Raw genomic sequence first — 21,808 nt, forward strand, 5'->3', positions numbered from 1 at the left:
AGAGTATACAAATGAGTTTTAAGATGAGACGCAAATACTTCTACTGAGGTAGCATCTCGAACTGTTACCGGGAGGGCATTCCAGAGTACTGGAGCCCCAATGGAAAACGCTCTATAGCCCGCAGACTTTTTCTGGGGTCTGGAAATCACTAATAAGCCGGAGTCCTTTGAATGCTGATTTCTTGCCGGGACATATGGTACAATACAATCGGCAAGATAGGCTGGAGCTAGACCGTGTAGTATTTTATACGTAAGTAGTAAAACCTAAAAGTCACATCTTAAGTGCACAGGAAGCCAGTGCAGGTGAGCCAGTATAGGCGTAATATGATCAAACTTTCTTGTTCTTGTTAAAAGTCTAGCAGCCGCATTTTGTACCAACTGTAATCTTTTAATGCTAGACATGGGGAGACCCGAAAATTATACGTTACAGTAATCGAGACAGGACGCAACAAACGCATGGATAATGATCTTGGCGTTGTTAGTGGACAAAATGGAGCGAATTTTAGCGATATTACGGAGATGAAAGAAGCCTGTTTTAGTAACGCTTTTAATGTGTGACTCAAAGGAGAGAGTTGGGTCGAAGATAATACCCAGATTCTTTACCGTGTCGCCTTGTTTAATTGTTTAGTTGTCAAATGTTAGAGTTGTATTATTAAATAGAGGTCGGGGTCTAGCAGGACCGATAAACAGCATTTCCGTTTTTTTGTCATTGAGTTGCAAAAGTTAGCGGACATCCATTGTTTAATTTCATTAAGACACGCCTTCAGCTGACTACAATCCGGCATGTTGGTCAGCTTTAGGGGCATGTAGAGTTGGGTGTCATCAGCATAACAGTGAAAACTAACACCGTATTTGCGTATGATGTCACCTAGCGGCAGCATGTAGATGCTGAAGAGTGCAGGGCCAAGGACCGAAGCCTGGGGAACTCCACACGTTACCTTAACGTAGTCCAAGGTCACATTGTTATGGGAGACGCACTGCATCCTATCAGTAAGATAAGAGTTAAACCAAGACAGGGCTAAGTCTGACATACCAATTTGTGTTTTGATACGCTCTAATAAAATATTATGATTGACGGTATTGAAAGCAGCGCTAAGATCGAGGAGCAGCAACATAGATGACGCATCAGAATCCATCATTAGCAATAGAGGGCTGTCTCCGTAGAGTGATTTGCCCTGAAACCCGATTGAAAGGTTTTACATAGATTGTTAGACGCTAAGTGTTCAAGGTGTTTTGTCCTTCATAATAAATATTGTAAATGCCACATTCTTTATTTTCATGTACATTCTGGGTGTCTCATTCAGTAAAACAATTTAAAATCCCATTCCGATTTATCAGGCGGTCTGTCATATCGTTTTTAGCATTCAATCAGACATTATTGTGAAGTTTTGTATTAGTGTTCCTAAAAATCAGATATACCGGCCCCCAGACACATTTTTTTCTCTAAAATTGCCCCCCCATTTGAAGATAATTGCCCGGGTGTATATATATATATATATATATATATATATATATACAGGTGTACAGGGGTCCCGGATCGGTGCGGAGGAGTACCGAACGAGTTACACACGAACATATGAAGTAGCCACCTATGCTAAAGTCTTAACAAGCTGCTCCGCTCCGTTCTGCCTCTGTCTGGACACAGCACCCTGCATTGTCCCTCCCACACAACCATCTGATTGGTTACATACAAAGCCAATCAGCAGTGCGTATTCAGAGCGCATGTCGTCAGCGCTTCAGTGTCGATGTCGAGTAGATAGGTCTTTAGCAGGGGAGCAACGCACTCTCCCCAAATTATATTCCAAGTCAACTACTTTCTAAACATCACTATGAGCCCCTTGACCTTCTAGAAACTTAAACTGCAGCTCAGCGGTGTGTGTGTGTGTGTGTGTGTGTGTGTGTGTGTGTGTGTGTGTGTGTGTGTGTGTGTGTGTGTGTGTGTGTGTGTGTGTGTGTGTGTGTGCGTGGGTTAGGGACAGTGTTGATTGAGGTGTGTTGAAGCAGCAAAAAAGGACATTATGTTAAATGAAGAGTTTCTGTCTCTGATAGTGTGTAAAATAATGTAAGTGCATCAAAAAGCCTACATGAACTCCAAGGTGGTCAGGGATGAATTTTCAGCAATAGTTACATTAATCATTAGTAATGTAGCAGCCTAGTTTTGAATGGCAGGTTCCATGCTATCACATGGTGATAAAAATATAACATTTACATAATAAAAATCAACTACAGGCTTCCCCAATGCTGTAATAAATTAAGCACGATGAGTTGACTTGAAACTGTTTAATGTTGCACTTTTTATATGTAGAAGTAAAGTTGTGTCATTTTATTTAATCTAAGCACCAACTTGAGGCAGTTTAATGTGGATTAACGTGGGCAGAATTATTATAGTATACCCAATGTTAAAAGGATCAAGCCATTGTTTACAAATTTGGTAAATAAATAACCAAAACATTTTATATTTTGTTGTTTTCTTACTGTACCGAAAATGAACCGAACCGTGATCTCTAAACCGAGGTACGTACCGAACCGAAACTTTTGTGTACCATTACGCCCCTAATATATATATATATATATATATATATATATATATATATATATATATATATATATATATATATATATGTCTTTGGAAGTGGGAGGAAGCCGGAGTTCCAAAGACATGCACCTGGGGATAAGTTGATTGGCAACACTAAATTGGCCCTAGTGTGTGAATGTGAGTGTGAATGTTGTCTGTCTATCTGTGTTGGCCCTGCGATGGGGTGGCGACTTGTCCAGGGTGTACCCCGCCTTCCGCCCGATTGTAGCTGAGATAGGCGCCAGCGCCCCCCGCGACCCCGAAAGGGAATAAGCGGTAGAAAATGGATGGATGGATATATATATATATATATATATGTATATATATATATATATGTATATATATAATCCATCCATTTTGGGGTCGCGGGGGATGCTGGATATATATATATATATCCATCCATCCATCCATTTTCTACCGCTTATTCCCTTTTGGGGTCGCGGGGGGCGCTGGCACCTATCTCAGCTACAATCGGGCGGAAGGCGGGGTACACCCTGGACAAGTCGCCACCTCATCGCAGGGCCAACACAGATAGACACACAACATTCACACTCACATTCACACACTAGGGCCAATTTAGTGTTGCCAATCAACCTATCCCCAGGTGCATGTCTTTGGAAGTGGGAGGAAGCCGGAGTACCCGGAGGGAGCCCACGCATTCACGGGGAGAACATGCAAACTCCACACAGAAAGATCCCGAGCCTGGATTTGAACCCAGGACTGCAGGACCTTCGTATTGTGAGGCAGACGCACTAACCCCTCTGCCACCGGGAAGCCCATATATATATATATATATATATATATACATATATATATATATATATATATCTTGATTGGATTATCCAGAGAATAGTGCTCGATACCGTGGTAGAGCGCAATATGTATGTGTGGGAAAAATCACAAGACTATTTCATCTCTACAGAACTGTTTCATGAGGGGTTCCCTCAATCATCAGGAGATTTTAATGGAAGCATTCACATACAATGGTTTGTATAGGGCACAGAGTGGGTGGGTACAAGCAGGCGTAGGGTGTGGTGATTGGCTCATGTGTTACCTAGGAGGTGTTTCCGTCTGTGGCGGCATGTTGGAATGATTTCACTGCGCTTGTCGAGGGATGATAGATCTGGATGATATATATATGTATATATATATATATATATATATATATAAATAAAACAGACTTTTTTGTTCAAATACTCAAAGTGTTTAATACAAATACAAGCATGTTTAACACACATACTGTAGATTACCTTATTGTGATGACTTGCATTGATTGGAATCAACAAGGATTCACAATAGTGCTGAAAAGTTCCAAAACGTAAAATTTACATTGTGGGGAGGAAAAAAAAGTCCTCTTCTTTTCCAATACCATATGAAAGTGATCTTTTTTTTTGCTTTTCATTAATCAGGCTTCCATACTCCTTTTTCTACCCTTCACAACGATACCTTGGAGGCACACTCTGCAGCTCTCTAGTTTTCTGAGACCCTCATTTTGTTGGCGCAGGCATAATGGAGCATCACTTTTATTGTCAAGACAGGAACCGTGCGGTCAGTCTTTGCAGTTTCGACAGCAGCTCCGATGAGAGAGTCTGTATTGAAATATTAAGTGCTTCTCACATTTTCTTTCCTTCATACTACAGCAACCAATGTTTTTGGTCCGATCCATTGCATCAATTTTACACTTAATTCGCTCCATGGTCTGATTACTCTCTTTATTTGCCTTCTTGAGAGCTTTCCTCCTGCAGATCATTCAGATCCTTCATGTCATTCTGGATTGTGGTGATGTCAGCAAGCGATTCTGTGATTGTGGTCAAGATATGTGGTCAGGAAAAAAATTGCTAAAAACTCCCATAGCAATGTAAAAATTCTCTCCTTCAACAGGTAGGAACTTAAAAATATTATTTATATATTTTGGATCGACGGACCAATCATATTCATGCAAGTTTTCTGTTGTGGTGTAAACAAGAGTCGCCATAATTTTTCTCTGTTCTATTTAGCAGTTTTGACGAAAGAAAAAGTCAGGAATGTCACTGAAAAAAAAATGAAATGTAACAAGGATTAAAAAATGTTGGGGAAAATCCATGCAAATGTTATGAAATAAATACATGGAGTTAAAATACAATAAAATAGGAATTAACAGAAAATAGAAAACAAATTAGAATAAGTAAAGACATTACAATCAAGACAAGGTCAAAAAGCTGAGACTTAAAACCAGGGGAGACAGGGGCCGTCTCTGTGGTCGGCCCTAAGTTCTGGAACACTCTGCCCCTCCACATTCAAACTGCTCCCACAGTGCAGAGTTTTAAGTCTCGTCTCAAGACCCACTTTTATTCTCTGGCTTTTAACACTATGTGAGTTGTGTGGTCCTCTGTGGTTTTAAATTTAGATTTTGATTTATTGTTTTAATTGGTTTTACCCTTTAATCATATTTATTTTTATGTTGTTTTTATGTTCGTTTTACATGTATTTATTTTTGGTTTTTATTCAGTCATTGATGGAGCTAAGGATAATATTCAAATATTGTTTTTAATATTGTTGTGCAGCACTTTGGAAACATTTTAGTTGTTTAAATGTGCTATACAAATAAAGTGGATTCAAGTGGAAAGAGGATTAAAAACGATAATAAAGACTCACTATGTGTGTAGATCAGTGACTGAGCTGTCAGGGGAGGCAGGTGAGGCAGTACCTCACCTGCCACCAGGTGGCTTAGCCATGAGATGTTCCAAAATGAAGTAATAAGATAAAATACGTTTTAATAGTTCTCTTTTGGTTAATGCTTTCTATGTGATTTCGGTGTGGTTCCTGTATATTTTGATAATTTTCATGGTCAAAATCGCAAAAATTCCATGTTTCCTGATCAAAACAATACAGCAGATGAGAAGTGAGGCAAACACAGGCGGTGCCTCCATGGCTACACACAGTGTGTATTGGGCGTGCGTGAGAGGGGGCGCATGCTTGTTGCCACGTGGAAAAGGCAGGTCTTGAGGCAGCAAGTACCTCTGCCTCAAGTTAGGGGGCGATACATTGTCAACTTGCAATTCGATGCCTCAGCAGTACTGTGACTCACCACACTGGGAGAAGTGGGGGCGCTCAAGCTAACAGACACAGGTCACTCCAGCGGAAGCTAGCATTTTTTTCCTTTCATTTTTTTTTTAACTGTATTTATAACAAACATGGCATTTTTATTAGAGTAAGCAAGGGTCTGTGGGTTTTTTGTTGGATGCAAAAATATTGTTTAATTTCTTGGAATGAATTTGAATTTACATACAAAACAAAACATAGGCAAAAAACATTAATTGATAAAAAAAAAGAAAACCGGGCGGTAAAAAAATAACTAAAAAATCAGAGTCTGGGGGACGCGTGGACTTCCAAAAATGCGTAAAAAGACACAAAAAGTGCGTTAACGCCAACACTGGTAATGATCAGTGAATGAAATATATTGCTTAATATTGATGAATGTGACTTACGGTTATAGCCAATTACTTCAGGCTGCGCCTTTGTACTTTGTCTTTTATTTTCCTTGCAGGTGAGTTGATGTCACCCTTGGTATTTGTGAAGTGAAGTGAATTATATTTATATAGTGCTTTTTCTCTAGTGACTCAAAGTGCTTTACATAGTGAAACCCAATATCTAATTTTTTTTTTTACGTTTAAACCAGTATGGGTTGCACTGAGAGCAGGTGGGTAAAGTGTCTTGCCCAAGGACACAACGGCAGTGACTAGGATGGCGGAAGCGGGGATCGAACCTGCAACCCTCAAGTTGCTGGCACGGCCACTCTACCAACCGAGCTAACAAATAATGTGTCTTCTTATGATTCTCTATGTAACTTTGTATAGAGCCACAGGTTACTTGAATTTCCCCCCTGCTTCCTTAAAGGGGAACTGCACTTTTTTGGGGAATTTTGCCAATCGTTCACAATCATTATGAAGACATGACGACTAATGGACTTTTTTTAATGCATTGTAAATAATAAATAATATAGATAATAATATGCCAAATAAATTGTAAAATAAATAATCATGGACGCCCCTGCTTATTTCAGCAAGACAATGCCAAGCCACGTGTTACAACAGCCTGGCTTCATAGACTTAGACGCATATTGAAGCCTAAAATACCACAACGGAGACCTCGGACTGTTGAACAACTTAAGCTGTACATCAAGCAAGAATGGGAAAGAATTCCACCTGAAAAGCTTCAGAAATTGGTCTCCTCAGTTCCCAAACGTTTACTGAATGTTGTTAAAAGGAAAGGCCATGTAACACAGTGGTAAAAATTTTAGCAAAATAAGTTAAGTTAAAGTTAAAGTTAAAGTACCAATGATTGTCACACACACACTTATTTGCAAAAAAAAAAAAACGTTCTCAGTTCGAACATTAAAGGCCTACTGAAACCCACTACTACCCACCACGCAGTCTGATAGTTTATACATCAATGATGAAATATTAATATTGCAACACATGCCAATACGGCCTTTTTAGTTTACTAATTTACAATTTTAAATTTCCCGCGGAGTTTCTTGTTGAAAACGTCGCGGAATGAAGACGTGTGTTTGTGACGTTATTGGTTGGAGGGGACATGTTAGCCCAGCACCACTTACGGCTAAAAGTCGTCTCTTTTCATCGCAGAATTACACAGTATTTTGGACATCTGTGTTGCTGAATCTTTTGCAATTTGTTCAATTAATAATGGAGACGTCAAATAAGAATGCTGTTGGTGAAAAGCGGTGTATTGCAGCTGCCTTTAGCAACGAAACACAGCCGGTGTTTGTTTGTTGTGAAGCTTTAACACAGAGCGGTCAAGCGAACATGTTTCTCTACGTCAACCAGCAAGTTTTTGGATGGGAAAATTGTGATATTAAGTCGGCTCTTACCAGAGACTTGAGTGGATTACGGGACCTCATCCTGCAGCTCAAAAAAGGCAGCTGTGATCTTGGCTCCTCGGCTTCTCTCAGAGACATTGGCGTTCACCGCAGCCATCCGACTTTCAGGTAATACTTTATGATATCACTAAAATACTATTAACACAATATGCAGATAAGGGATTTTCCAGAATTATCCTAGTACATGTGTCTAATTACATCTGAAACCCTACCACTGCCGCCGCCTGGAGCAGTTGCCTTTTCTTTTTTTATCCTTTTTAAAAAAAAAAAATATGGCTTCACTCTAACCTTCCTTATCCAGAAATCTTTCATCCTCGCTCAAATTAATGGGGAAATCGTCGCTTTCTCGGTCCGAATTGTTCTTACTGCTGGTGGCTCCCATTATAAACAATGTGAGGATGTGAGGAGCCTTCACACCGGTGACGTCACAAGCTACTTCCGGTACAGGCAAGGCATTTTTATTAGCGACCAAAACTTGCTAAATTTATCGTCGATGTTCTCTACTAAATCCTTTCAGCAAAAATATGGCAATATCGCGAAATGATCAAGTATGACACATAGAATGGACCTGCTATCCCCGTTTAAATAAGAACATCTCATTTCAGTAGGCCTATAAGTATCTTGTCTTTGCAGTCTATTCAATTGAATATAAGTTGAAAAATATTTGCAAATCATTGTATTTTGTTTTTATTTACCATTTTCACAACGTGCCAATTTCACTGGTTTTGGGTTTTGTACAATAACATTTAATATTTACGTATTTTGCACATTTTAAGCTTACACTGCACATTAATTTCAAAGACGCATCACAATGTTTGCTTTTTTCCCCACTTCATCACTCATTTCTGCTTAATGCAGACTTTGCTCATGATTGATAAATGGAAGAAATACAAGATTAAATTCAAAATTGTCCTCACTGTGGAGGTCCATGCAAGATTTTACCTGGCGGTGTTAAGAATGTGACAAAGGCGAAAGACAACCCATAATTAAAACAGAGAAGCTGGTTAATGACGTAAAGCGAGATGATATACCGGAAAAAGCAATTCTTATCAAAATAAGAAATTATTAATTCACAATCTTTAAACATGTGCTTTGAAGAAGAAAACAACACGTTTCCTTAAACAAAGGGGTTCTTCAAAAAGGTACCCACCTCTTTATTTTTTAATGTGGAATAAGCATTTTAACAGGATGATCTTAATCAGTAAGAAAAAAAGAAACTAAAATGCTGTGGATCGTAAAATGCTACAATGGTATCATCCGCAAAGGACATAGGAAATATTGAAAATCTACCCAGTCTTTTCAACTTATCCGGCCGGGTCCAACCGTATTACTGCAGACGCTGTGCTGATCTACGTGTCTTTCTCAAGCCCCAGCCCTCCCTGGTGACTATGCCCCTGAGATACTCAAACTCCTCCACCTGAGACAAGACCTCACTCCCGCTTTCTGACTGACAAACATGGCCTTGGATTTGAAGGTGCTGAGTTTCATACTCAACTCGAACCGCCCTAGCAAACGCTGAAGGTCACAGCAATGAATATACCGGACTTATTGCTGGCAATGCAAACCAGACTTTAGACCAAATAGCACGTAGGAATGTAGGAATCATGGACTCCCTGAACCCCAAAGCCCTCCAGGACGCTGCGAGAGACTCAGATAAGTTCTTATTTCAAGTTCACAAATGACATTTAGACCTAATGGGAAAACTCCAGTTCCCCTGTGGGGTATAGAGCTGGACCAGTGTTCCACACTGCGGTACTCTGCTTAGACTTTCCAAGGGAAGCTGAGGAGTGCAATCCTATTATCCCAACAATACAACCTCCGGTCTTCTTGAAAAGAGGGCCACCGTACTAGTCGGCCAATGCAGAGGTACGGTTCCTTAAAGGGGAACATTATCACAATTTCAAAAGGGTTAAAAACAATAAAAATCAGTTCCCAGTGGCTTGTTTTATTTTTCGAAGTTTTTTTCAAAAGTTTACACCTCCCCGAATATCCCTAAAAAAAGCTTTAAAGTTCTTGATTTTCTCTATACTGTCCATTTCCCTGTGACGTCATACAGTGCTGCATATACAAACAACATGGCGGTTACCACAGCAAGATATAGCGACATTAGCTCGGATTCAGACTCGGATTTCAGCGGCTTAAGCGATTCAACAGATTACGCATGTATTGAAACGGATGGTTGGAGTGTGGAGGCAGATAGCGAAAACGAAATTGAAGAAGAAACTGAAGCTATTCAGCGAATAGCTATTGACGCTATTTGGCCATGTCTGCCTTAGGATCGCCAGTAAAATGTGCGGACCAACCGATCGGGACTTTCGCATTGACACTGGAGCAACTTAAATCCGTCAATTGGTAAGTGTTTGTTTGGCATTAAATGTGGGTGGAAGGAAACGCTGGATGAAAATATAGCTACAAATGTACATACAGCTAGCCTAAGAAGCATGTTAGCATCAATTAGCTGGCAGTCATGCCGCAACCAAATATGTCCGATTAGCACATAAGTCAACAACATCAACAAAACTCACCTTTGTGATTTAGTTGACTTTATCGTTGGAAATGCATCTGCAGGTTATCCATACATCTCCGTGCCATGTCTGTCTTAGCATCGCCGGTAAATAACATGTTAACATCGATTAACATGCCGTGCTAATCGATGCACATTCAACGTAAATCTACTTGAGTCCGTCCCTGATCGTGTTGTTACACCCTCCGACAACACACCGACGAGGCATGATGTCTACAAGGTACGGAAAACAGTCGAAAAAATGGAAAATAACAGAGCTGATTTGACTTGATGTATATAATGTGTTTGACAAAATGGCCGATTGACTACCTAGGTGACGTCACGTTCTGACGTCATCGCTCCGAGAGCAAATAATAGAAAGGCGTTTAATTCGCCAAAATTCACCCATTTAGAGTTCGGAAATCGGTTAAAACAATACATGGTCTTTTTTCTGCAACATCAAGGTATATATTGACGCTTACATAGGTCTGGTGATAATGTTCCCCTTTAAAGTACCAATAATTGTCACACACACACACACTAGGTGTGGTGACATATGTCCTCTGCATTTGACCCACATCCATGTTCACCCCCTGCGAGGTGAGGGGAGCAGTGAGCAGCAGCATGCGCCGCGCTCGGGAATCATTTGGTGATTTAACCCCTGTAACGCGCTTCTTTTGTCGGGGTTCGTCGGTGGACTGGAATTGATCAGGCCTCAGGGTCAGAGTCAATGATGGGGCGGTATAGCTCGGTTTGTAGAACGGCCGTGCCAGCAACTTGAGGGTTTAAGGATCGATTGATTAGATATTGGGTCTCACAATGTAAAACGCTTTGGGTCACTAGAGAAAAAGCGCTATATAAATATAATTCACTTCACTTTTTATTTTTTTCTCTTTAGTTTGGTGTCCTCCGGCTTGTGCTCGCCTCTTTTTGCTTCTGCGTCTCTCCGCCACTCTCCACTCCGCGTCTGATCACCACTCTCCACTCTGCTCATGGCCTCGGACGCTGCTAATAAAGGAGACAGGTGATTAGATAAACCGTTTCAGCTGGGAAATCTACTCACCTGTCAGCTGCTTCATAGCCGGCCCCTGCACACGCCCTGCCCACAGGGGATGCGCGTACCACGCCCCCTCCACAAACACCATTTCCAACTCTTGATGCTGAGTGCCAAGCAGGGAAACAAAGAGTCTTGTTTCTTTTAGTCTTTGGTATGACTTGGCCGGGGTTTGAACTCACAACCTTCCAGTCTCAGTGCGGACCCTCTAACCACAAACCCACTGAGCTGGGAAAACTCCAGTTCCTCTGCAAGGTATAGACCTGATTCAGTGTTCCACACAGCAGTACTCTGCTAAGGCTTTCCAAGGGAAGCTGAGGAGTGCAATCTCATTATCCCAACAATACAACCTACGGTCTTCTTGAAAAGAGGACCACCATACCAGTTGGCCAATCCAGAAGTAGGGTTCCTTAAGTTAAAGTAAAAGTATCAATGATTGTCACATACACACTAGGTGTTGTGATATTTTTCCTCTGTATTTGACCCATCTCCATGTTCCACCCCCTGGGAGGTGAGTGGAGCAGTGAGCAGCAGCATGCGCCGCTCTCGGGAATCATTCGATGATTCAACCCCCAATTCCAACCCTTGATGCTGAGTGCCAAACAGGGAAGCAAAGAGTCACGTTTCTTGTAGTCTTTGGTATTACTCGGTGGTGGTTTGAACTCACAACCTCCCAGTCTCACTGCGGACACTCTAACCACTAGGCCATTGAGCTGGGAAAACTCCAGTTCCCCTGCGAGGTGTATAGCTGGTCCAGTGTTCCACACAGCAGTACTCTGTTAAGACTTTCCAAGGGAAGCTGAGGAGTGCAATCCCATTAGCCCAACAATACAACCTCCAGTCTTCTTGAAAAGAGGGCCACCATACCAGTCGGCCAATCCAGAGGTACGGTTCCTGACTTACAATGTTGAAGAGATGTGCCAACCAGACATTCCACAACATCCAGACGATACCCATTACAAAAACAATGTTACCTAAACTGATACCATCACCTTTGATTGAGTCACATAGCAGTTTTTCATGATACAGCCACAGAAACTTTCTTGCTTAAGGAAGATGGAGTGGTCAAGTATGTCTGCAGACCTGAATCCGCTTTTTGGCTAAAGCGGAAGATGAAAAGTGTAAGGAAAGGCCATTCAACAGGCAGCCTGGGGGTACAACACCAGACCGACCCAAAACCTAGTTAAAAAAATCTTGGAAGACACTAACAGCAGATTTCTTAAAACACTATAGAGCTCTGTCATAGAGAGGATCTTTGACTAGTTTTTTGCCAGTAGTTCATGTTGCATAGACAGGGCTACCCCCCTGGCCCCTGTAATTAGAAGTGCTGACAAAATAAAGACTGCAGATAAAAATCAAATGCCGACTACAGAGGATACTGTCTATGGATGTTCTCATTCATCCAGGTCATTGTCATCTCAGGGCATTCAGTCCATCTGTTTAGTTTGTCTTATAAGATGTTCAGCCTCTCATCCAAGTAGGCTTCATCAGTTCATGCTCATATACTTATTTTGGTCGGATCTAGTCCCCCAGCTGGTACCAAAACCCCAATATAGTGTTGTCCCGGTACCAATATTTTAGTACCAAAACGTATTTTGATACTTTTCGATACTTTCCGGTACTTTTCTAAATAAAGGGGACCACAAAAAAATTTCATTATTGGCTTTATTTCAACAAATAAATCTTGGGGTACTTTAAACATGTGTTCCTTATTGCAAGTTTGTCCTTAAATAAAATAGTCAAGGTACAAGACAACTTGTATTTTATTAGTAAGTTAGAGAACAAAGGCTCCTAATTTACTCTGCTGACATATGCATTCAATTATTTAAAAATTATGAGGGACAAACTGTAAACATAGATTATTAATCCGTTTGCTCATTGAATGTTAATACCTGCTTACTTTCTCTCTTAACATGTTCTATCTACACTTCTGTTAAATTTTAAAGATCACTTACTCTTCTATTGTTTGATAATTTGCATTAGTTTTGGATAATACCACAAATTTAGGTATCAATTCCATACCATGTAGATACAGGATTATACATTGGTATACATTTAAAGTCCTCATGTGTCCTGGGACATATTTCATAATATCAAACTGCCGATATTATTGGCCGATAAATGCTTTAAAATGTAATTATCGGTATTGGTTTCATAACTATCGGTATCGGTTTCATAAAATAAAATGTATGACTTTTTAAAACCCCGCTGTGTACACGGACGTAAGGAGAAGTTCAGAGCACCAATAAACCTTAAAGGCACTGCATTTGTGTGCCGGCCCAGTCACATAATATCTACGGCTTTTCACACACACAAGAGAATGCAGCGCATAATTGGTCAACAGCCATACAGGTCACACTGAGGGTGGCCGTATAAACAACTTTAACACTGTTACAAATATGCGCCACATTGCAAACTCACACCAAACAAGAATGAAAAACACATTTTGGGAGAACATCCACACCGTAACACAACATAAACACAACAGAACAAATACCCAGAACCCCCTGCAGCCCTAACTCTTCTGGGACACTACATTATACACCCCCCGCTACCCCCCACCTCGACCCCGCCCACCTCAACCTCCTCATGCTCTCTTAGGGAGAGCATGTCCCAAATTCCAAGATGCTGATTAGAGGCATGTTTAAAAAAAAAAAATCACATTTTGACTTTAATAATAAATATGGGAGCGCCATGTTGGCATTTTTTTCCATAACTTGAGTTGATTTATTTTTGGAAACCTTGATATATTGTTAATGCATCCAGCGGGGCATCACGACAAAATTAGGCAAAACAATGTGTTGATCCCACGACTTTGTATATCAGTATCGGTTGATATCGGTATCAGTAATTAAGAGTTAGACAATATCGGAATATTGGATATCGGCAAAAAAGCCATTATCGGACATCGCTACATAATATACATTTTAAAAAAAGGAAAAAAATATTTTGTGGCGATAAAAAATATCTATGTAATCATAGTAGTGTTGACGAGATACGCTATTTTACTTAGTATCATTACAGAGGATATCATGTTCCTGTACTTGTTAAATGATTTTAGAGCCAATATCTCTAGCTTCATAATGAACCGAACATATTTCTCCATTACCTGGAATGCTAATTTTCTCTGTGTTAAATCCCATTCATTCGTGCTAACAAAGTTAGTGATCCGAATTTACCTTTTTCAGTGATCCGTAAAGTTCAACTAGCAAATACTAAATCAAAACGTCTAGTTTTCTCATATAGGAATGTAGGTTATAGTTAGATTGAGCATGTTGATTGAGTGTTCATTTATTCATCTAGCCTATTTCTATTAATTTGTCCATCAGTAAAATATTTTTAAAGACTACTCCAATTGTTTAGCTGACTATTTATATCTGTGTGTGGCATTGCATTAGTCTTTTAAAAGCTTTTCATCTTATTCTAAAGAATATGATGGACGGTGTCCAACTTTGGTTAATCAAAAAATGGTCGAAATGTCCATGCTTACCGACCTTAACTTCATGTGGTAAATTTCCGGAAATTTACCGGATATTTATTGGAAACTTTCCACCCCTTTGCAACCTTATTTCTGATACAACTTGCACAGGATTACTATAAGGTTGTGTTCTTTACTTTCTAGTCCCCTAAGCTGTGTGTTGAACCATTTTTTTACTGTATAGTAAATGTACATTCCTGTACAAGCTGTACACTGGTTACTTTAAACCGTGTTCTATTCTAGCTCCTCTATTCTTTACACCCTCGTTGAGGCTGGTCGACCTTTGGAATAACCAAGACGTCATCCTCGCTCCAACTGTTACTTTTCCCCGTCCCTCCCTTCCATTTTAATCTTGTGGGAGAGATGGAGGATTAGGTGAGAGTGAGAGAAAGTTAGGATGAGGACGGGAAAGAGGAGGAGATTAAGTAGATTGCACTTGTGAACTCCTTGAAACTCAGGTCAGATTACGTGGGACATACCAGCAGAGGAGATGCAGGGACGATACATAGGAGGACATGTGGATTTGTGTACGTTTCATCAGATTCGTTTATTATCATTGGAGTTGTTGGGAACAGCCAACTGATGAGGTAGGCTTCAAAATCAAGGCAGATGCTTCTTTTTTTTTAAACTCATTTTACTGTGTATAATGTCACAGTAGTACTATGGACAAAAAAATAATAATATCCTGATATACGTTATTTTGTATCCCGATAACTATATACACCTCGATGTATTATTTTTCCTAAAAACATATTTAAACATAGACATTAAGTGCTGGCCCGATACCAATATTTTAGTACCAACACCGAGACCAAAATGTATTTAGATACTTGTTGGTACTTTTTCTAAAGAAGGGGGTGTTAAGGTATTGCAAGGGGGGTGAACCCAGGATGCAGAGACGGGAGACAACGTGGAATTACAAAAATTAAAAATGTTAATTAGACAAAAGGGATAACTAAGGGCGATTGGGCAGAAGCGCACACCATGTAACCTGGACAAAATAGGTTGGCGAGCCTAAATACTGGCGGTCTAATTGTGAGCAGGTGTGCCTCAAGGCGCGTCCCTCGCCGAGGAAGAATCACTGACTACACAGGTGCAGACAAATGAGAAGGCAGGATGAAACAAACACACAACAGGGGGACCCCAAAAAATGGCATTATTGGCTGTATTTTAACAAAAAAAATCTAAAGGTACATTAAACATACACTATATTGCCAAAAGTATTTGGCCACCTGTCTTTACTCATATATGAACTTGAAGTGCCATCCCACGGACTTTTCCAAAATGTTTTGGTATCCTGGAGCATTCAAAGTTCCTTTCACTGGAACTAAGGGGCCAAGCCCCACTCCTGAAAAACCAACTCCACACCAAAATTCCTCCTCCACCAAATTTCACACTCAGCACAATGCAGTCCGAAATTTGCCGTTCTCCTGGCAACCTCCAAACCCAGACTGGTCCATCAGATTGCCAGATGGAAAAGCGTGATTCATTACGCTTCTCCACAGCTCTAGAGTCCAGTGGCGACGTGCTTTACACCACTGCATCCCATTCCATGAAGTTCTCTGCGTTCTGTACGTGGGCTAATTGGATGGTCACATGAAATTTGAAGTTCCGGAGCAACTGACTGTGGAGAAAGTCTTTGCACGATTCGCTTCAGCATCCGCTGACCCCTCTCTGTCAGTTTAGGTGGCCTACCACTTGGTGGCTGAGTTGCTGTTGTTCCTAAACTCTTCACTTTTCTTATAAAGTTGACTTTGGAATATTTAGGAGCGAAGAAATTTCATGACTGGATTTATTGCACAGGTGGCGTCCTATGACAGTTCCACGCTGGAAATCACTGAGAACCGGCCATTCTTTCACAAATGTTTGTAGAAACAGTGCTTGATTTTATACACCTGTGGCCGGGCCAAATGAATTAAGACACCTGATTCTGATCATTTGGATGGGTGGCCAAATACTTTTGGCAAAAGTGTACGTTTCTTATTGCAATTTTGTCCTTAATTAAAATAGTGCACATACTAGAAAACTTGTCTTTTTGTAGTAAGTAAACAAACAAAGGTTCCTAATTAGTCTGCTGACATATGCAATAACATATTCTGTCATTTTCCATTCTATTATTTTGTCAAAATTATGAGGGACAAGCTGTAAAATTGGATTATTAATCCACTTGTTCATTTACGTTAATATAGGCTGACTTTCTCTTTTAACATGTTCTAGCTACACTTCTGTTAAAATGTAATAATCACTTATTCTTCTGTTGTTTGATACTTTACATTAGTTTTGGATGATACCACAAATTTAGCTATCGATCCGATACCAAATAGTTACAGGATCATACATTGGTCCTATTCAAAGTCCTCATGTGTCCAGGGACATATTTCTTGAGTTTATAAACATAACATACATTTTAAAAAAGGAAAAAAGATTTTGTGACGATAAAAAGTATCGATGTAATCATTATATCGTCGACTTGATACGCTCTTGTACTTGGTATCATTACAGTGGATGTCAGGTGTAGATCCACCCATGGCGTTTGTTTACATTCAGGGTGCCATCTTGCTGTTAGCGGTTAGCTATCGTATCCTCCTACGGTGTGTAGTGAAGCATGTTTAGCTATTTCTCGTCCTGCAGGGATGATACTTGTAAGAATTGTACCTTGTCGCCATGGAGACGATGATTATTGATTTAGAAGTAGCTAAAACACTGCAGACTGTGGATGGACGTTCGCTGCTAGCAAGCTAGCCATGTCTTAAAGCACCTCTTCCTGAAGGTGTTTCAGTGTTATAACTTCACCTTTATTTTTAGTTTTAAGCCAAAATGATACTATACTAGTACCGGTATATCGTACGACCCTAATAGACACTACAGTAGGTAAGGGATTCATATGGCCCTATTCCTGAGTAGATATTGCGTGGGAGCAAGGAGGTGTGGTTGTTTGTGGTGAGCATGGGGCTTTATCATTTTGCAATGCTGAAAATGATGGAAAGCGCCACTATACATACTTAGCAACTGTGATAAAAGTTGATCTCGCCTCAAAACACCATTCATCCATCCATTTTCTACAGCTTGTCCCTTTCGGGGTCACTGGGTTGTGCTGGAGCCTATCCCAGCTGCATTCGGGCGGAAGGCGGTGTACACCCTGGAAAAGTCACCACCTTATCGCAGGGCCAACACAGATAGACAGACAACATTCACACTCACATTCACACACAAGGGACCATTTAGTGTTGCCAATCACCCTATCCCCAGGTGCATGTCTTTGGAAGTGGGAGGAAGCCGGACTACCCGGAGGGAACCCACAAAGTCACGGGGAAGACTTCCAAACCCCACACAGAAAGACCCCAAGCCCGGGATTGAACTCAGGACTTTCTTATTGTGAGGCACATAAACTAACCCCTGTGATACTGTGCTGCCCACCTCAAAACTCAAAACACATTTGAGGATATTCAACACTGCACTCCCATCTGGGGGATGAAGTGGATTGCAACCCCCCCCCCCCCTCCACTCCCCACACCCCATCACCCAAATGTGTCACATTTCAGGTGTCAGGTAAACAGCGACAAATGGGGCTATATAAACTGCCTACCTGCTCTAAATAAATGGAAAAAAATGCATTATATTTTCTCCACTTATCTGTAAAATATTTAGGAACAATATTAAATATTTTTAATGAAGTGATATTAATTATATTTATATAGCGCTTTTCTCTAGTGACTCAAAGTGCTTTTACATAATGAAACCCAATATCTAAGTTACAATTAAACCAGTGTGGGTGGCACAGGGAGCAGGTGGGTAAAGTGTCCTGCCCAAGGACACAACGGCAGTGACTAGAATGGAGGAAGCGGGTATTGAACCTGGAACCCTCAAGCTGCTAGCACGGCACCGCCCTTCTTTTTGACATACAAGTTCCATATCTGCTAGGAGTGCAACAATTTGTTTGAACAATTATTCAATTGGATTCGATTTAGGAGCAATATAATTTCTTAAGAAAGAGTAGATCAAAAACGATTCAATGAGTTGGAACTAAATTTTGTAACTTTTCAGCAAAAACAAAATTCACCAGCGTGACTTTGAAATAAATAGTGGACGCAGCATGTTGTCATGTATTTGTGATCATGTTTTGTTTAGTTGTTTTAGATTACTTCAAGACTCCATTAGTTCCTGTTTTTTCACTCCATTGTTTTGTTTCCATGCCAACCCATTAGTTTCCACCTGTCCCCAAGTCACGCACCTGGTTCCAATCACCACAGTATTATTTAAGCCACAGTTGCCAGGTAGTCAGCCTGGCGACATCAAAGTACGTTTTTTCGTTATTCATGCCATAGATTTAAAGTTGTGTTTTCATGTCGATAGTTTACGTTATAGAAATAGTTTTGTTTTCATAGCCAAGTTTTTTCTCCGCCTTGTGCGTGCCTTTTGTTTGTTCCTTTTTATATTAGAATTAAAACATGTCTTTACCTGCACGCTGTGTCCGCTTCAATCGCTTTGCACCTCGGGAAAACATACCCCACCATAGTCCACGCCCTGACACAGGTGAAGTTTCCTATATTCCAGTTATTTCTTGTTAGATAATTATGTATAAATGAATGATGAATACAAAGACGCAAGTAAACAACAATTAATGACTAATGCATTCACATGTTATTGAAATAAAGTTAACCAAACCTTTTCTAATTTCCAAAGCCTCCTTGATCCAGTTCTTGTATTAATTTTTTCCGGATTAAACATATTTTCCTTGGCTGCCAGTTGCGTGTTGTATATCACACCTCATCTTGTTGTGTTACGAGAGTTGGTGCATCGCCTGACTCGCTCCACTGTCACTTCCGGTGTGGCAGTCGTATCTTTTGTAGCTTACAGTTGTTTTGCAGCTTTCAATTGCTGTGTATTTTGTACTTGTTATGGCTTTTGCAATCGCTCTGGAGCAGAAAGTTGTTGCGTCGTACTTAAAAATATTGTCTTAGACTTACTTAGACAAACTTTATTGATCCACAAGGGAAATTGTTCAACACAGTATCTCAGTTAAAAAGGATGGAAAGGGTTAGGATGGAAAGGACAATGCACACAAAATATATAAAGTAGACAAAAAATGTACCACAGTAGCAATGTAAATATATATGTAATACAAACCCCGTTTCCATATGAGTTGGGAAATTGTGTTAGATGTAAATACAAACGGAATACAATGATTTGCAAATCATTTTCAACCCATATTCAGTTGAATATGCTACAAAGACAACATATTTGATGTTCAAACTCATAAACTTTATTTTCTTTTGCAAATAATAATTAATTTTGAATTTCATGGCTGCAACACGTGCCAAAGTAGTTGGGAAAGGGCATGTTCACCACTGTGTTACATCACATTTTATTTTAACAACACTCAATAAACGTTTGTGAACTGAGGAAACTAATAGGGCCGGCATAGCTCGGTTGGTAGAGTGGCCGTGCCAGCAACTTGAGGGTTGCAGGCTCGATTCCTGCTTCCGCCATCCTAGTCACTGCCGTTGTGTCCTTGGGCAAGACTCTTTACCCATCTGCTCCCAGTGCCACCCACACTGGTTTAAATGTAACTTAGATATTGGGTTTCACTATGTAAAGCGCTTTGAGTCACTAGAGAAAAGCGCTATATAAATATAATTCACTTCAATTGTTGAAGCCTTGAAAGTGGAATTATTTCCCATTCTTGTTTTATGTAGAGCTACAGTCGTTCAACAGTCCGGGGTCGATGTCGTATTTTACGCTTCATAATGCGCCACACATTTTCGATGGGAGATCTGTCTGGACTGCAGGCGGGCCAAGAAAGTACCCGCACTCTTTTACTACAAAGCCTTGCTGTTGTAACACGTGGCTTGGCATTGTCTTGCTGAAATAAGCAGGGGCGTCCATGATAATGTTGCTTGGATGACAACATATGTTGCTCCAAAACCTGTATGGACCATTCAGCATTAATGGTGCCTTCATAGATGTGTAAGTTACCCATGCCTTTGGCACTAAAACACCCCCATAGCATCACAGATGCTGGCTTTTGAACTTTGCGTCTATAACAATCCAAATGGTTATTTTCCTCTTTGTTCTGGAGGACACCACGTCCTCTGTTTCCAAATATAATTTGAAATATGGACTCATCAGACCACAGAACACCTTTCCACTTTGCATCAGTCCATCTTAGATGAGCTCGGGCCCAGCCAAGCCGGCGGTGTTTCAGGATATTGTTGATAAATGGGTTTGGCTTTGCATAGTGGAGTTTTAACTTGCACTTACAGATGTAGCGACCAACTGTAGTTACTGACAGTGGTTTTATGAAGTGTTCCTGATCCCATGTGGTGATATCCTTTACACACTGCTGTCGGTTTTTGATGCAGTACCACCTGAGGGATCAAACGTCCGTAATATCATCGCTTATGCACAGGGATTTTTCCAGATTCTCTGAACTTTTTGATGATTTTACGAACCGTAGATGGTAAAATCCCTAAATTCCTTGCAATAGCTCGTTGAGAATTGTTGTTCTAAAACTGTTCGACAATTTGCTTACAAAGTGGTGACCCTCACCCCATCCTTGTTTGTGAATGACTTAGCATTTCATGGAAGCTGCTTTTATACCCAATCATGGCACCCACCTGTTCCCAATTAGCCTGCACACCTGTGGGATGTTCCAAATAAGTGTTTGATGAGCATTCCTCAACTTTATCAGTATTTCTTGCCACGTTTCCCAACTTCTTTGTCACGTGTTGCTGGCATCAAATTCTAAAGTTAATAATTGTTTGCAAAAAAAACAACAACATGTTTATCAGTTTGAACATCAAATATGTTGTCTTTGTAGCATATTCAACTGAATATGGGTTGAAAATGATTTGCAAATCATTGTATTCCGTTTATATTTACATCTAACACAATTTCCCAACTCATGTGGAAACGGGATTTGTATTTACATATTATAAATACAGTATATACTATATACTGATATATTATATTATATAATTACATAATATATACTATATATAACACATCCCGATTAACGTGTACAATATTACAGTATATGTAACAGCTGCTAGGGGATGGCATGGCGAAGTTGGTAGAGTGGCTGTGCCAGCAATCGGAGGGTTATTGGTTCAATCCCCACCTTCTACCATCTTAGTCACGTCCGTTGTGTTATTGGGCAAGACACTTCATCCTTGCTCTTGATGGGTCCTGCTGAGTGCCTTGCATGGCAGCTCCCTCCATCAGTGTGTGAATGTGTGTGTGAATGGGCGAATGTGGAAATACTTTCACAGTGCTTTAAGCTCCTTAAAAAGGGTTAGAAAAGCGCTTTACAAGTACAAC

The 21,808-nt window shown here is 40.3% G+C and overlaps 1 protein-coding gene across 5 annotated transcripts in view; it reads left to right on the top strand.

Moving 5' to 3' along the window:
• tenm3 (teneurin transmembrane protein 3) overlaps positions 1 to 21,808 on the top strand; it is a 779,964-nt gene that overhangs the window by 109,941 nt on the left and 648,215 nt on the right. Inside the window, exon 1 of one of the 5 annotated variants that reach the window (XM_061880867.1) lies at positions 14,995 to 15,075. The exons of the other annotated variants lie outside the window; for them this stretch is intronic. The gene's annotated coding sequence lies outside the window, so the exon portion shown is untranslated. Of the gene's footprint in view, positions 1 to 14,994; positions 15,076 to 21,808 lie in introns of those variants that run through there. 5 annotated transcript variants of the gene reach the window in all.

Source organism: Nerophis ophidion, linkage group LG20, assembly GCF_033978795.1.
Source record: "Nerophis ophidion isolate RoL-2023_Sa linkage group LG20, RoL_Noph_v1.0, whole genome shotgun sequence".
In the NCBI taxonomy this organism is placed as follows: Eukaryota; Metazoa; Chordata; class Actinopteri; order Syngnathiformes; family Syngnathidae; genus Nerophis; species Nerophis ophidion.